At 41.1% G+C, this 16,877-nt stretch overlaps 1 long non-coding RNA gene across 3 annotated transcripts; it reads right to left on the bottom strand.

The window, feature by feature from the left end:
• Window positions 1-1,911: 1,911 nt before the first annotated feature.
• On the bottom strand, window positions 1,912-14,009 carry LOC147914388 (uncharacterized). 3 transcript variants are annotated; one of them, XR_015555311.1, is made up of 6 exons: window positions 13,920-14,009; window positions 12,762-12,927; window positions 12,204-12,370; window positions 7,918-8,054; window positions 7,173-7,221; window positions 1,912-2,110 (listed from the first exon to the last, which is right to left on the bottom strand). It is a non-coding gene; the product is annotated as an uncharacterized LOC147914388 (long non-coding RNA). The 3 variants fall into 3 exon arrangements; XR_015555310.1 differs by lacking the exon at window positions 12,204-12,370 and adding an exon at window positions 4,534-4,615; XR_015555309.1 differs by lacking the exon at window positions 12,204-12,370.
• Between the last annotated feature and the right edge of the window lie 2,868 nt (window positions 14,010-16,877).

Here is a 16,877-nt window from a genome sequence, read left to right as displayed (position 1 = left end):
AGGGAGGCTGAGCTGCCCCCTGGCCAGCTGTTGTAATGCTTAGCTGCGTGTAGTTGTTGTGGGCCCTTCAGTCTCTTTATTGGTTGTGGGGAGCCCCAGCACAGTTGGCTGCAAGGTGTAATAGCACATTCCTATTTCACTATTTCTATTAAGTGAGTAGGCCTCCAGTGTGGCAGGTTGTCAGGCTCAGGGGCTTACAATTGCTATAAGCCTCCAGCCTTTAGGTCTCTTGTCAGCTCTCTGAGGATTGCACCTGGGTGGGGCTGGCCTCAGGCATAGGAGCACCCAATGGTTTCAGGCTTTGGAAGGTGGGGCCAACCCCCTATGTGACTCTTTGAGACACACAAGTCTTCTGCAGCTGACAAGCCCCACTGCCCACAGGTCCACACACAAAGTCAACACAGTCCTGCCCCATGTGCACACCCTGAGCTCTTGAAGTGGACCCAGTCACTCCAAGGTGGGAGCCCCACACACTCTACCAGTGCCCCAAACTCTCCACCCACTCTTTGTGTATGCCCTGTCCCACAGAGGTGGACCCACTCACCAGGCTGCAGAGAATCCAGGCAGTTTACTTAGCAGGCCCACAAGTTCCCCAAGGTCTTGTTGTTGGGTGGAGCCAGTCCCTAGCTTGCCCTGGCTGAGCTGGATTAAAGAGGTGCTCTAGTGGGTGGGGCAGACCCAGAGCTAGCAGGCCAGGGGAAGAACTCCAATGGCACCTGCCAGCGTCTGTGTCAGCACACCCACACCAGGTCACAATAATGGCCGCCGCCAATGTCCCAGTCCCTTGAGAGGTCTCACCTCTCACTGAGATGCACTGAAAGCCTATCAGGTGAGTCTCTTTTCACCAAAGGACTGTGCACCTTTCTTTCTGGTGATTTTAGGTTGCTTTCTGAAACAGGTGAGTTTGTCTGTGGGCCCTTTAAGAGTTGGCTTTAATTTCTTTGTGAACCAGTTTTTCTGGGGGTATTCCCCAATGTTGTTAGTAGCAAGCAAAATCAGATATTATGCCACTCATCCTGGTTGTGTTGGGTCCAAAAAATGCCTATAGTGGGCATGCTCTCCAGCTCAGGCCCCCCACTCCTCCAGGGAAGGCTACGTACCTTTGGGTTGCTCCTGGGCAGCCGCGAAGTGTTGCAGCTTGTGAAGGTGGCGTTTTTTTTTCTCTCCAGGAGGGAATTTCTGCCTCTTCCACCTCAATTAGGACTGTCATTTGTTGTGGGGGTTCCTCTTATCCAGTTTTCAGTTTTCTTTCAGGGGTAATTTTTCCAAGAGTGGTTGTAAATTGGCTGTGTCCGTGGGAGGAGGCGAGTTCAGAGTCTGTCCATGCCATCTTGATTTCTCCCCTACCCATTTGCTTTGATTTGAGATGCCAAGTGATCGAAAAAATTTTTAATTCAGAAGCAAATTACCTTGCTTATTTGAATTTATCATTTTTGCATAATTAGGATGAACTAATTTAATTTGCAGTTATCCTTTTAAATGACTTAACTGATGTCTGCTGAGATACTCAAGATCACAGGACTAGTGGAGTCATTCTGAACATCACTCTGTCTCATAGAGTTCAAAGTACAAGTGCATCTTGGAAGCTTGGAGATAGAAGCTTGGAGATAGAAGTTGCAAGCTTGGGCCAGCTCCATGGCTTAGCGGTTAAGTGCACGTGCTCCGCCACTGGTGGCCCGGGTTTGGATCCCAGGCGCGCACCAAAGCACCGCTTCTCCGGCCATGCTGAGGCCGTGTCCCACATACAGCAACTAGAAAGATGTGCAACTATGACATACAACTATCTACTGGGGCTTTGGGGGGAAAAAAAAAGGAGGAGGATTGGCAATAGATGTTAGCTCAGAGCCAGTCCTCCTCAGCAAAAAAAGAGGAAGATTAGCACGGATGTTAGCTCAGGGCTGATCTCCCCCCCCCCCCCCAAAAAAAGAAGAAGTTGCAAGCTTGATCTTTTCTCCATTAATATTTTTTTTCTGTTTTGTTCCCCTCACCTCACTCTAGGTTGCTTTATGTTTTCCAGAGAGACACACATTGTATTTGGTGATGGTCTTCCTTTTCCAATTCTGTTCTGATTTATGTCACGTTTACTTGGTGTTGAGCTCACATCTCAGCTCTGCAAAGGAAAGGCTGGTTATTCATTTGGTAACTTATGGTAGGAGTCCCCAAAACAATGTTCTTTATGGGGACTGAGGTTCCTTTAGCAAATACTGCTTTTTGATGATGCAATTCAATGAACCTTTTAAAAATATGGACACCAGACTACCAGCTAGAGTATCTGGAACCCATAATTTTAGAATAGCATTTTCCAAACTGCAGGTCCTGACCCATTAGTGGATTATGAAATAATTCTGGGAGCTGTGACAAGTACTTAAAAAGCAATGAAATGAAATGGAATAGATAATATTAGAGTACATGTAATAAAGGTAAGTAAAGTTTCAAAAACTTCTGTACTAGTTTTGTGAGTGTGTGTGTATATTGGTTTATGATAAAAAATATATTTTATATGTATTTTTTGTGAGTTGCTGTCAAAGAATTTGAAAGCCACTGCCTTGGATTTAAAGCTGTCTGAAACAGTTTTACAATATAGCAGTTTGAAATGAAGCCCCAACAATATATTTAAAATATAAAAGTGTAGATAGGTTTTAGTTACATATTCTGAAGGGAGTGGCAAGTTACTTTTCCTGAGAAGTCTAGCCCTAGGATGACTGGGCATTTTCCAAAGGGCCCTGAGCCAGTTTTCCCAATAAATGGTATGAGCCTAAATGCTCTCTCCCTGGGAGGCTCTGAGGTAACATGTTCCTCATCTATCTGTGATGTTGCTGTTGCCCTGCTGCAGTGGCTTTTGGAAGAACTGTGTCTTCCCTAACTAGATCAGAAGGACCCAGTTTTCCCAAGGTCTCAGGCTACCAGAAAGATGGTGTCACACTTCTCCCCCATTCGTGGGACCTGCACCTGGCTCGGAGAGCTGGAAAACTCCAACCTTTAACTCCCCTCCTTCCTAGAGAACCTCCTTTTTCTTTCCCACTGGGTCCTGGAAAGGTGGGAGGCAGCAGTAAAGGTTACTTGTGTTTTACCCATACCATGTGAGTCTGTGTTTTTGTGTGAAGGCCAACTCATTTAGAGGCGAGTCCCATCTCCGGAATTAGAAAATTAATCCAAATCAGAGTAATGCAGTGTCCCACTTTCAATATGCTAATGAGCTTTGGAGAGAGATGGCACATCTTTCTGCAGCTGATGGGTGCCCCTTTTGACATCTTCCCCAGGTGTTTATTCATGAAAGCTGGGCTAACACAGTTCAGAACCAAAAGAATCCTCGGGGAAGAAAGGGACCCCTTACTTTTCTGGCTCTTGCCTCTTGAAGTTTCCCAACTTCTCCTCATTTGGCAATCTACTTTCTCTCCCATTAAAATGGCTGCCTATTAAACTCATTAGTGCAATCTGCTACATTGTGTCACTTAACTTGTTCCATCTGCTTATGGTTTTAAATTTTTTTTTCCATAGAAATCCCTGATCTAAATGCTTTACGCTTCTTTATAATGCTTTTATTTTGCCATTACTACTGCTGAAAATCAATCAAACTGGGGCCGGCTTGGTGGCGCAAGCGGTTAAGTGCATGCGCTCCGCTGCGGCGGCCTGGGGTTTGCTGGTTTGGATCCCGGGCGTGCACCGACGCACCACTTGTCAAGCCATGCTGTGGTGGTGTCCCATATGAAGTAGAGGAAGATGGGCATGGATGTTAGCCCAGGGCCAGTCTTCCTCAGCAAAAAGAGGAGGACTGGCAGATGTTAGCTCAGGGCTGATCTTCCTCACAAAAAAACATAAAAAAACAAAAAATCAATCAAACTCCTTCATCACTGCCCCTCCCTGCAATCACCTATCCAGGTTTTTTTTATAAACAGTCAAGAAGTAGTTAACAAAGATGGACTAAATCTTTACATGGGACTTTTTTTTCCCTCACATGGGACATTTTCAAGAATAGGAGCTTTCAGATAAATTAACAAAACCAGGTAAATAAATTTGTTGCTGATATTAGAATCTAATTCTAAAGTATTTTCTACAGCTTAAAACGTGGCATAAGGCAGATCCCTATTTAAGAGAAAAGGCCTCATTATAAGTTGTCTTGAAGACCCTGAGATTGTCCTTAAGAGCAGTGCTATGGGAGGATATGAGGCACAATCTGGGTCACCGCAAAGTTTAATTTAATGGAGAAAGTGAGATGGTCTCCCGAAGCACTGGAATTGATTTTGCCCTGAGCCTCTCGGTTTTAAATTCTTATAATCACAGGATACAGAGAAGAAATAAACTTGGTGTTCATTCTCACTGTCTCATTTTACAAACCAGGAAATTGAGGCTCAGAGGCAGGAGGTTATTAAGGTCATCCAGTTATTCAGTTGGTTACTTGGACTCTGGTGGTTCAGAAAGGATGAAGAAAAGTAGAAGTATTTGAGAGCTGTTTAGGAACTGTAATAACCAGCACTGACTGACTGGTTGGTGGTGGGATGAGAGACTGGGTACCAAGGGAGAGGGAAGACTCACAAATGTTGCTTGAGTCTTTAGCTTTAGCATCCATGCAAACGGGAGGTACTCATTTTGAAGGAGGACACAGGAGGAAAAGTATCTGTGTAGAAAAATGGAAAGTTCAGTCTGGGAATGTTGTGTTTTGGGTGCCTTTGTAAAATCCAGGACAACGTATTACAACTGAATATATACAGGAGGGAAATCACAAGACTACTGAGTTATGAAAATTTAGTACAGAGAGTGTTTCCAAGAGGAAGTTATCATCATCCATAGCCCGTGTGAAGTCAAGTAAGACGAAGATGGAAAGGTGTCCATTAGGTTTAGTTATAAGGAAGTCATTGGTGACCTTGGCAACTCCAAGAAAAAAAAGAGGGAAAAAGCTCCTTGACATCAGTCTTGGCAATAGTTTTTTCGGATATGACACCAAAAGCACGGACAACAAAAGCAAAAACAGACAAGTGGGATTTCATCAAACTAAAAAGCTTCTGGACAGCAAAGGAAACAAACAACAGGCAACCTATGGAATGGGAGAAAATATTTGGAAATTAAAATAATAATTATAAGAGGTAAATATCCAAAATGTATAAGGAAGTCATACAACGCAATAGCAAAAATCAAATAACCAGATTTTAAAAATGGACAAAGGACCTGAGTTGACATTTCTCAAGAGAAGCCATATAAATGGCCAACAAGTATGTGAAAATGTGCTCAACATGCTAATCATCAGGGAAATGCAAATCAAAACCACAATGAGGTATCACCTCACACCTGTTAGAGAATGGTGATTATCAAAAAGACAAAAGATAAGTGTTGGTCAGGATGTGGACCAATGGAATCCTTGTACGCTGTTGGTGGGAACATAATTTGGTAGAGCCATTACAGAAAACAGTATGGAGGTTCCTCAGAAAACAGTATAGGAGGTTCCCTATAATCCAGCAACTCCACTACTGGGTATATATCCAAAGGAAATGAAATCAGGATCTCAAGGAGATATCTGCACTCTCACGTTGATTGCAGTATTAGTCACAACAGTCAAGAAAAGAGAACAATCAAAATGTCCCTTGATGGATAAATGATTAAAGAAGATGTGGTATATATACATACAATGGAATATTATCAAGCCAAAAAAAGGAAATCCTGATATTTGCCCTAACTTGGATAAACCTTGAGAGCATTAAGCTAAGTAAAATAAGCCAGACATGAAAGACAAATATTGCATGATCTCAGTGGAATCTAAAACAGTCAATCTCATAGAAACAGAGAGTAGAATAGTGGTCTCCAGGAGCTGGGGAGATGGGGAATGGGGAGATGTTGGTCAAGGGGTACAAAGTTCAGTTATGCAAGATGAATAAGCTATGGAGATCTAATATATGGCAATGTGACTATAGTTAACAATACTGCATCGTATTCTTGAAATCTGCCAAGAGGGTAGATCTTAAGTGTTTCTACCACCCACACACACAAAAATGGTAACTATGTCAGGTGATGGATATGTTAATTAGCTTGATTGTGGCAATTAATTCACAATGTACTTGTATACCAAAACATCAAGTTGTACAACTTAAATATATAGATTTTTTATTTGCCATCATATATCAAAAAAGATGGGAAAAAATGCACAAAATCCATGAATAGACATTTTACTGCCTAAGGATATACAGATGGCATATGAACACATGAAAAGATATATAACATCATTAGCCATTAAGGAAATGCAAATTAAGACAATGAGGAGATATCACTATACACCTATTACAACCACTAATACAAAAAATAGTGACAATACAAACTACTAGGAAGGACAGGAAGTAACTGGATTTCTCATACATTGCTGGTGGAAATGCACAATGGTACAGCCATTCTGGAAAATATTTTGGCAGTTTCTTAAAGAACAAAACATATACTTACCATACAACCCTAATCATGCTCCTGGGCATTTATCCCAGAAAAATAATAATTGATGTTCACACAAAAACCTGAACATGAATGTTCATAGCAGCTTTATTTATAACAGCCCCAAATTGGAAACAACCAAAATGTCCTTCAATAGGTGAATGGCTAAAGACACTATGATATATTCACACAGTGGAATACCAGGTAGTAATAAATGAAATAAACTATTGATACACACTACACCTTGGATGGACCTTCATCTCAACACATCAAATACTATATGATTTCATTTATATAACGTTCTTGAAATGGCAAAATTATAGAGATGGAGACCAGATTAGTTGTTGGCAGAGATTAGGGATGGTATGGGAGAGGGGATGGTTATAATTATAAAAAGGTAGGATGAGAGAAATTTTGGTGGTGATAAAAAAGTTTTTTAAAAAATATATGTAAAAACCAAAAACAATCTGAAAACATTTTTTTCTTAAAAATGCAAGCCAGAGATGGAGACAAAAGGTTTGCAAAACATATATTCAATAAAGGTCTGAACTTCAACTCGACAGTAAGAACAAAAACCCAAAACACTAAGCTAAACAAAAAATGGGCTAAAGATTTGAATCGGATACTTCGTTAAAGGAGATTATGATGGTTAAAAAGCACATGAAAAGAGGTTCAACATCATTAGTCACCAGGGAAATGCAAATGAAAACTCAATAAAATACAACTAGACATCAACTAGAATGGTTAAAAAGAATAAGACTTACCACACCAAATGCTGGTAACCAAAGAGCAATGAGAACTCTCAGACACTGCCTATGGGCAAGAAAAACAGTAGAGCCAGCTTGGAAACATCTGGCAGTTTCTTCTACAGTTACATATAAACTTACCAGAAGACCCAGCCAGCCCACTCCTACATATTACCCACAAGGAAACGAAAACACGTTGATACAAAGACTTGAATTTGAATGTTCATAGCAGCTTTACTCATAATCGCCCCAAACTGAAAAAAACCCGTATGTCTATCAACCGAAAGGATCACAAAGTGTGGTGTATGCACACAAAGGAACACTACTCAGGACAGAAAGAATAAACTAGTGGTACACACACATGCACAAGTCTCAAAGCATTCTGCTAAGTGACAGAAATCAGACAAAAGAGAGAATATACTCTAAGATACCATTTATATGAAAGTCGAGAAAAGGCAAAACTATCACAACAGAAAGCAGATCAGTGATTGCTAGGGGGCTGAGAGGTAGAGAGGGTGGGAGGGGACTCACTAAAAAGGGGTACAGGGATCTTTCGGGGATGATGGAAATATTCCAAATCATGATTTTGATGATACTAATCTACTGTATAATTTTTCAAAACTCACTCACTTGTACACTGAAAAGTGCTGAGTTTTATTTTCTGTTAAATACACCTCAACAAAAAGTGATTAGCATTTAAAAAAGAAAAAAGGAAAAACAGAATTCGCAGACTAAAGGGAGTCACATGGTAAGGTCTGCTCACCACGGAGACGAGGTGGCTGTAGCTCTCCAGCATCATCACCTCTCTGCGCAGAGTCCACCTGCCGCCCCTCCTCCTGGCGAACTCCAGTCATGTCCTTGAATGACACTGATGCCAGCAACAGCACATTTCTAATCAATCTGAGGGTCCAGAATCAGGGACACAGAAAATATTTTTGAAAACAGTCTTAGGAATTTACTATTCATAGTTTAAAACGAAATGCTATAAAGGATGACTATCACGGCCCTAATTCTGTCTTATACTTTGGGGATACATACACAATTAGTAAAAAAAATTATTCTCATGTTCTGATTTACATATATTTATTTTTAATTTATACACATAAATTGTCACATAATACAATAAGAAAGCTTAATGCCTTAGTTTTTTAGGTAAAGTTATTATAAATAGGATTCCTTTATACATTTCCCACATATCAATGGATTATGCTGAGCACTCTGCAGAGTATACACATCCCAAATTGGAGATCTCTGCTGGGGTAATGGGGAACCATGGATATATATGTAAACCTGGGGAGGTATTACACACCACTAGATTTATATTTCAGAAGCAATGCTCTAGAGCAGTGTTTCCTCAACCTGACACTACTGACACTGTGGACCAGATAATGCTATTTTTATGGAAGACTGTCCTGTGTATTTCAGGATGTTTATCAGTATCTTTGTCTTCTATTGATTAGATGCCAGTAGCATCCCCAGTTGTGACAATCAAAAATATCTCCAAATATCTCCTGGGGAGCAAAATCGACCCTAGTTAGGAACCACTGCTCTATATGAATAGTGGACAACATCTTAAGCAGCAAACCAAAAAACCTAATTTAAGAGATGACCTATAGTAAGGCAAAGCAACAAAGATAAAGATTGGGAAACTAATCCTTATAGGAAACAAAACCTGGTCATTATTTTCTTGTGCAGCTATACACAGAGACACTGCGCAAGCAACCAGGTAGATGCTGATGCCATATGCAGAGATTGGAAGAAGAAGTAAAAGTCAGAGGTTGAGTCATAGTGAGGCAGATGTTTTTCATTTGCATTCAAAACACCTGTGGAACATACAGATGGAATATTTTATTTCATCGTTGGTTGCATGATTTTGGAACAAAGAGGGAGGTCTAAAAGGAAATTAAGGATTTAGGAGACATTAGTCATTAAGATGGTAACTGAAGTCAGTACAGAAAAAGGGCTGGCTCAGAAAGGACATAGAAACAGAGGAAAAATAGGACCAATTATAGAATTGAGGGGAACAGCAAAATTTAAGAGGCAGGTAGAAAAAGAATAGGCTATGAAGGCTGAGAAAGAATTTCTATGTGGTGGAAAGAGAATTCAGAAAGATTAGAGTACCGGAAATTAAGAGAAGAGAGAATTACAAGCATAAATAATTCCTCTAGTTCAAGGGAACAGACTGAGCACACACATGTACATCCCCGGCCTCCAAAAACATGCTCAGGTAAAATACAAAACCTGCTATAAAAGTATGACCAAAAAGGATTGCAGAAAAACGTCCCAGCAGAAGGCCTGAAAATTTGGACAAATTTTGGAAGATAGAGGGTAAGATAGTATTAGACAAGAAAAGCAGGACAATGTTGCTCACAATCTAATGCTAACAGAGAAGTGGGCAGAAGGAGCAGGGTGCTGATGAGAGCCCAGAAAGATGTCCAAGCTTCAACTGAACAAGGCCTGGAACAAAATGTGCTGTGGGAAGAATGATTAACAGAGTAACTTCCTGTTTGAATACAGGTGACATCATTCAAAGAGGTGAGAAAAGGCTGGACACAAATGTCACAGGGATAGCTAGAGGCCACCTGGGAAAAGACGTTAGATCTGTCTCACACCACAGAGCAGGAAAAAATCAACACACATTCAAGACAAATGTAATGTCAAAAATAAAATCACATTCTAGAAGACTTACACAGAATAACAATTCTACAATGGAAGAGTGGGAAATGCCTAGCTATGACTGAAAATTCAGGTATCATAAAAGAAAAAACTGCTAAATTTGACAACATAAAAATCAAATGCCTTTATGGTAAAAAAAAGAATCATAAGCAAAGCAAAAATTCAAAACCTGTACAAAAATTGTGCAACTTATATCACAGAAAAAGCGCTATAGAGGTATACTGGATACAGTCATTAAAATCAGCACAGCAATAGCAAAATGGGTAAGGGATAACAAGTTCAACAGAAAAGAAATATAGATGAATTACAAACAAAAAAAAGATGTTCCACCTCATTCATGAGAAGAGAAAAGCTTGTAAAACTAAACCGAGGGATCACTTTAAAACCACATTGGTAAAAGTTCAAAGTTTGACACACACTCTATTTGCAAGGTTGTGGGGCAGAAACACTCTCAGACTGTTGGCTCTACCTTCAACTACATCCACAATGTGACCACTTCAAAGTAACTAACATCCTATAATCACCATGTCTTGCTAGGATTACAGAAATAGCCTCCTATATTGTTCCTGCTTCCACCACTGCCCCACTAGAGTCTATCTTCAAACAGCAGACAGAATTATTCTTTTAAACTGTGAGTCAAAACTATCCTTTTGAGTCAAAAGGATAAAAACCCAACCCCTCAAAACCCTCTATATCACCTAACTAAATGGGGAGAGATACTGTGTCCATGAACTGGAAGACTCATATAATCAAGATGTTAATTCTCTCCAAACTGATCTGTACTACAGATTCTATAGATTCAGTGCAATCAAAACCAAAATCTCAGCAGGCTTTTTTGAGACACACAAGCTGATTTTTAAAACTTTCTATAAAGAAGCAAAGAACCTAGAATATCCAAAACAATTTTACAAAAGAACAAAGTTGGAAGACTTCCATTACCTGATTTCAAGACTTACTGTAAAGAGACACCCATCAAGACAGTGTGGTATTAGCAAAAGGACTAACATAGATCACCAGAAGTGAACAGAGTCCAGAAACAGACCCATACATACATTGCTGGTTGATTTCCCACAGAGGTGCCAGGGCAATTCAAGGGAGAAAAGATATTCTTGTTAACAAATGTGCTGACAGGTGGGTGTACAAAGCTGGAGAGCACATATATAACAAGTGTATGTTCCTCTATTCCCAATATTTAGAGTCTGCTGCCAGAACGAAATATTAAGACCCTCAGACCCTGAAATTCTAGGTTTCAGATTGGGCCAACTAGAACATATTTTGTCCTTTCCTGATCAGCAGTCTTTATATTAAAATAAAATTTAAAAGCTGATCAAAAAAGGAAATTATTGATGTAACAGATAAGGATTTTGAAATCCTAAGAGAACACTATCAATAAACTCATGAAAATACATTATCAACATAGATGAAAATGAATAATTTTCTACAAAAATGACAAAAGTTATACTAAGAAAAAGATATAAATCCAGTATAGGCTTATGACAAATAAATTAATTCAATAATCAAAATCTTCACATGCAAAGTCTTCACGAGACCCAGATTTGTAGGTGAGTTTCACAAAGCTACATGTAACACAATTTTCTCATCTAAATTATTAGAAAAGAAAAGGAACAGGAAAGTGCCCCATTTCCTCTTTTTTTTTTGCCTCTCCCTAAAGCCTCAGTAGATAGTTCTACGTCATAGCTGCGCATCCTTCTAGTTGTTATATGTGGGACACTGCCTCAGCATGGCCAGACAAGCGGTGCATCGGTGCACGCCTGGGATCCGAACACAGGCTGCCAGTAGCGGAGTGTGCGCACTTAACCGCTAAGCCATGGGGCCGGCCCCCGCTCCATTTCCTTTTATGAGACTACGACTTGGATACCATAAGTGGCCAGGGAAACAAGAAAGTATAGTCTAATCTGGCTTGTGGATACAGAAATAAAAATCTTAAAAATAGTATTAGCAAAAATCCCTAGGAAAAATATGTAAGAAGTAACTTACCACACTTATTAGCTAGAGGAATTCAAGTTCATATTAGAAAACCCATTATACTGTTTACAGTACTTACAGATTAAAGGAAATAAGCTATAGCTTTATTCTAATAGATGCACAAAAGGTAATCAATATAATTCAATGCACATTCATGACAAACATGAAATCTTAGCAAACTGGTACCTGGCGGGAACCTACTTACCCTGACAAGGTTACCTATCAAATGCTGACAGCAAGCATCACAGTTAATAGTAAAACAGGGTATATTTTCCCTCAAGAGTGACTTGATCTATTTCTATTTCTCCTTCTCCATTTAATGCATGGATCCTTCTAAACCTTATAGATCCATTACAATATAAAGTGGGGAATGAATAAAGAGCTCACCTGAGGGATGTTCATTTCCTGTGGCTCTCGGGGCAGAGTGTGGAGAACTGTGGTTCAACTGAGGGGTCCTGAGATTCGGCCTGCCTTACAGCTCCTAGATTCACCTCCTAAAGTCTCAGCACCCTAGTTGGGAATCATTCTCCCCAAAGGCACAGGGTCCTCTAGGCCTTGAAAACGCATGAGAAGGATCATGTACAGGCAGCACCACCTGTCTCTGTGTGACTCTGAAATGACCATGGGGCTTAAATCTGCAGTTTTTTACTGAGTGAACATAAACTTTTCTGGACTGATTTAACAATAATACACATGTCCTTCTAACTCAAAGAATTAAAAACAACAGATTAGTTGAATTAAAGTACACCAAAGCATAAGACACTATTCTTTCATTAAAATTAAAGTGACAGCAAGGCAGCTTCTGTAGAGTGGGGTCCATTAAGGAGAGTGGAGACAGAATACCCTCCCTCTGCCTGTTGATCTCTTACCCTCAGATCTCACTCTAACAAGCTTGCCAACGAAATGGCCTTTCCTGCGCAGCCTGCCCCGGCCACCACAGCTCACCTTGCTCTTCTCAAGGATGTGCCAAACCCCTCACTGTGTGGTAGCTTCTGAAGGTGGCGTCATCACTAAGTCAGGCTCATTCTGGGCAGGGGGAAAAAGAACTGCTTCTGACCTTGCAAATCTGCGATCTGCTCCTTTCTGGGCTCTTCTGTCTTGCTCTGAAGATCTGGAAAGATGTCTAAGGTCAGAGGGGATGCTCTCGTCGAGGTAAGACTCCTGTTCACAGAGTCTCCCTGCTTCCTACCTCATAAGTGCCGCTTTGTTTCAAGGCAATTGAGACGTGGATCTGAGAAACAAATTCATTTTAGGGGCAAAAACCTGACTCTTGGAATTCATTATAATATCAGACTCAAAAGACAGATAGCCTGACAATGTGGAAGGGGCCAGGAACCCCTGTCTGACCCAAAGGACCTGAAGGGACACTAGAAATCCCAGAGTACCTTTGACACATGGTAGGATTCCATCTACACTCACTTCCCCTTATATCCCTGGGGATATGGGGATAGGCCACTTTCTAAGTGCTGTGAAGGCTGCGATGCCAGTTTTACATTACATTAAGCCATCCAAAGAAAACAGTGTCTTCTAACTATAAGAGCAGTTGTCACTCACTCAGTGCTTAGCACCTGGCACTTTTACAAATGATGACTTAGATCTAAGTTTCAAAGCAACGTCGTGAAACTATCATTATTAATATCATTTTCAGATGAGAACCCTTTTACCCAGGTTCCTTCTGTCGCCCTGCTTACAGGTGACAGACCAGGAAACTACCCGGGCCTTTCAGGCTCCTGAGCGTGGGCTCCACCGCAGACCAGCGGTCGCCGTCCATGTTATAAACGCACTCCTCCCCGCCTTCCTCCGCCGCCGCCGCCATGGGCTGTCCTCGGGTCGTGCTGCAGGCAGGGCCGGGCACACGGTCCCCGCACACCCCGGCCGTCCCGAGCACCTGCTCCTGACGGGGCTCGGCCGCAACCTGCGTCCCGGGAGCCCGAGGGCCCGGGTCCCCCCGACCGGCCTTTCCCTGATGGACTGCGCGCCCGGGCGCACACGCCGGCGCAGGGGGTGGGGGGCGGGGGACTCTCAAAGACTTCCCGCTCCCATCCCCAGGCACAGGCGCACCCCTCCCAGCTGGACCCCCGCACTGTCACCCCAAGTGCACACCCTTTACTCTCCCAGTAGACCCAGAAGTTCCCAAATCGCTTCCCTGGAGTCCACAAAAACAGGAGGAGGAGACGGGGCTACGGCTGCCCATGCGCAGAAGGAGCCCGGAAGCCCCTTCCCAGAGTGCCGAGCAGTGAACAAGACACAGTCAAGACCACTTTTCCCTAGACTTCCGCGTCCACATTTGAAGTCACATTTTTGGCGTTTCTGCGTTTTAGAAAGCTAAAGGATGATGTTCTTAAAAGTCTCCTGCCCAGGTTCTCTCCAAGCCCTAAGAGGTTAAGAGTTAAACTTGAACTCTACCGCCAAATGCAAAGGGTGGTCCTCTATTGGCTCCTGATTGAAATAGCATTTTTTAAATAAGTCGTTTGGAGACAGTTGGAGAAACTTGAATATGGATTGGATGTTGAAAATATTAAAATTACTGTTACTTAGACGAACTGTGAAAAAAATGTGGAGTTAAGTAGGAAAATTGATTTTGTAAAAGAAAAGTCACGACAACTGAAGTATTTAGGCTTGATATTATAGAGTTGTAAAATTATAATTTTATAATTTTTCAACCTGGAACTTCCACCTTGTTCCTTTGCAGCCACTAGACCCACCACCCGCAGAACCTCGTCCTGGCGTCCCTAGAGCCCAGTGTGAAGGTTCTACTAGGGATTGAGACAGGTGCTCCAGGTGTAGATGTATACTGGAAAGCTGTTGGTTTTTATACATTAACGTTGTTTCTTGCTGAATTCTATTATTGTTTCAACGAATTTTTATGTTAATTATCTTGGATTTCCATGCACATAACAAGTTTCCTTGCTTTTTGCTGACATTTATAATTCTTTGTCATTCTTAAATGAATTACAAACAAAAGCAAAAAATGCTGGTCTAACTATATTAAATCAATCATCATAGACTTTAACATAAAGATCACTAATGGAGACAAAGTGGTCACTATGTATGTTCATTTAACAAACATTTATTGAAAACCTGCTGTGCAATAGACATCATTCTAGACGCTGTGATAGCAACATTAAACAAAAGAGATTAAATTCTCTACACCCATGGAGTTTATGATGAGGTGTTGTGGAGACCTATTGGTCAGGGTCCCCTCAAGAAACAGGTGTCAATTGTCAAGAAACAATGTGACAGTCTAATAAATGGAGCTCTAAAAACATGGGTGGGGTTGGTGAAGCATCCTGTAACTAGTGATGGTAGAAAGTCACTATTACTACCAGGCCTATAGTGAGGGTAGGTAATATTACCAGAACCTAACAGAAAAGGCCACCCTTATGAGAGCTGCGGCCTTAGGAAGAAAAACATTGTAATGGCCATTACATGGATCAACACAGATAGCCAAAGGAATAAATACCCAAACCTCACTTGTTCTCTTCTCTTTAATGGCCTATCCTCTGTTAAGCATTTGTAAATCCCATTCAATACCTATTCCTAGAATTCCATCCACCTATGCCTACTCCAGATCTTTTTGTCACCAATTTTCCAGTCTTATTCTCCTATAGCCCCTGCTACCAGTTGACTCACTGAGCCATTGGACATGAATCAGTATAAATCTAAACTCAAGATATGTCTTTTCTTCATAAGGTGAGCAACTAAATATACCTCCTTAAACTCTGCCCTCTGGGAAGATTTCTTCTTGTCACACATTTTAGAACCACCCCTAAGTGAGACTAATTGCAGCAGCCATAACTTCCGATGATGCCCCCATACATTGTAGACCTAATTCGAAGGAGATTCGACTGGCATATGACCACAGGTCTCCTTTGGGTACTTTTGGGAAATGATTAATTGTATATACTTGTGACTAAGTTATGGGAAATTTTGTCAAATGGACCCAGTCTCCCCTTCAGTTGAAGCCTCCTGTCTATAAAGTAGGACATATCAAGGACTGGGAAAGAGAATCTGAATTCCTGTTATGATGACTTGTGTTTTCTGCCCACAAGACCCAAAATTTCATATATATATAGATAGATATATATCTCAAGAAGTATCTTAGTAGGGTTTCCATCTATTTCATTTCAATGGACTTCATGATCAAGGAGGCACCACCACAGATCCCTTCAGGTTACAAAAGATGGCTACACATCAGAAATACTCTGAGAATCTTCAAAAATATTTGTCAAGATCCCCTTAGAGAAATATATATTTCATTGGTATGAAATACAGCATGGGCTGCTACTGAGTTCACAGTGAATAAGCTTGTATTGACAAATTTGGCCCTATCCAAACATGATTCATCCTTCCTGGTCTAATATCCTAAAGATCCACTCTCATATATGCTGCCTAGTTTCTGCTTGTACTATTGAGCAAGATCTTGAGTTCCTTTTGTGTTTTTATATTTCTGCATTAGACCTTGTAATTTTACTTTGAGCATAGCTGAGTTTTTATTCTTATTATGGGCCTGGAGTGAGTAAAGGAGGTTGTACAGACAGGCCCTAAGGAGAGTGTGTATCCCCCTTCAGGGGTGAATTATATTAGGATCACCCCTTAGGATTTGGAGAGAGAGAAAGAAGTAAGAGAGACACTGTCAAAAGTCAGTTAATCTTCACTTCTTTTTCTCAGCTCCTCGCAAGCGGTGACTTTTAGTAAACCTTAAAGCCCTGAAAATTGCAGAGAATGTGCCAGGTACAATGAACCTGAAGTGTCAGTAAGCACCAAAGGCCTAATTTGCCAGGCGAAGTGTACAGAGCAGAGCATATCTGTTCTGACCAACCAGTAGTAGATGTTTGACCATATTCTTCTCCTCTGATAATAACTTTGGGCTTCTTGGATGCTTGGTAAATCCACCTAAGTGATGGAATATAATTTCTTCACCTTGATCTTGACCTCACACTGATTCCATCCTAGCAGGCATTGGGGGAGAAGGTGTACTTACCTGACATCCATCCTCATATGGGTAGTGATAATTTTATAAAAGATTCAGGAGCATACTGTCCCTCTTGAAGATATTCT

The sequence above is a fragment of the Ceratotherium simum genome, chromosome 20, assembly GCF_057802395.1.
Source record: "Ceratotherium simum simum isolate JZ-2026a chromosome 20, ASM5780239v1, whole genome shotgun sequence".
In the NCBI taxonomy this organism is placed as follows: domain Eukaryota; kingdom Metazoa; phylum Chordata; class Mammalia; order Perissodactyla; family Rhinocerotidae; genus Ceratotherium; species Ceratotherium simum.
The sequence above is the reverse complement of the archived record's forward strand: the minus strand, read 5'-3'. Positions and strand labels throughout refer to the sequence as shown.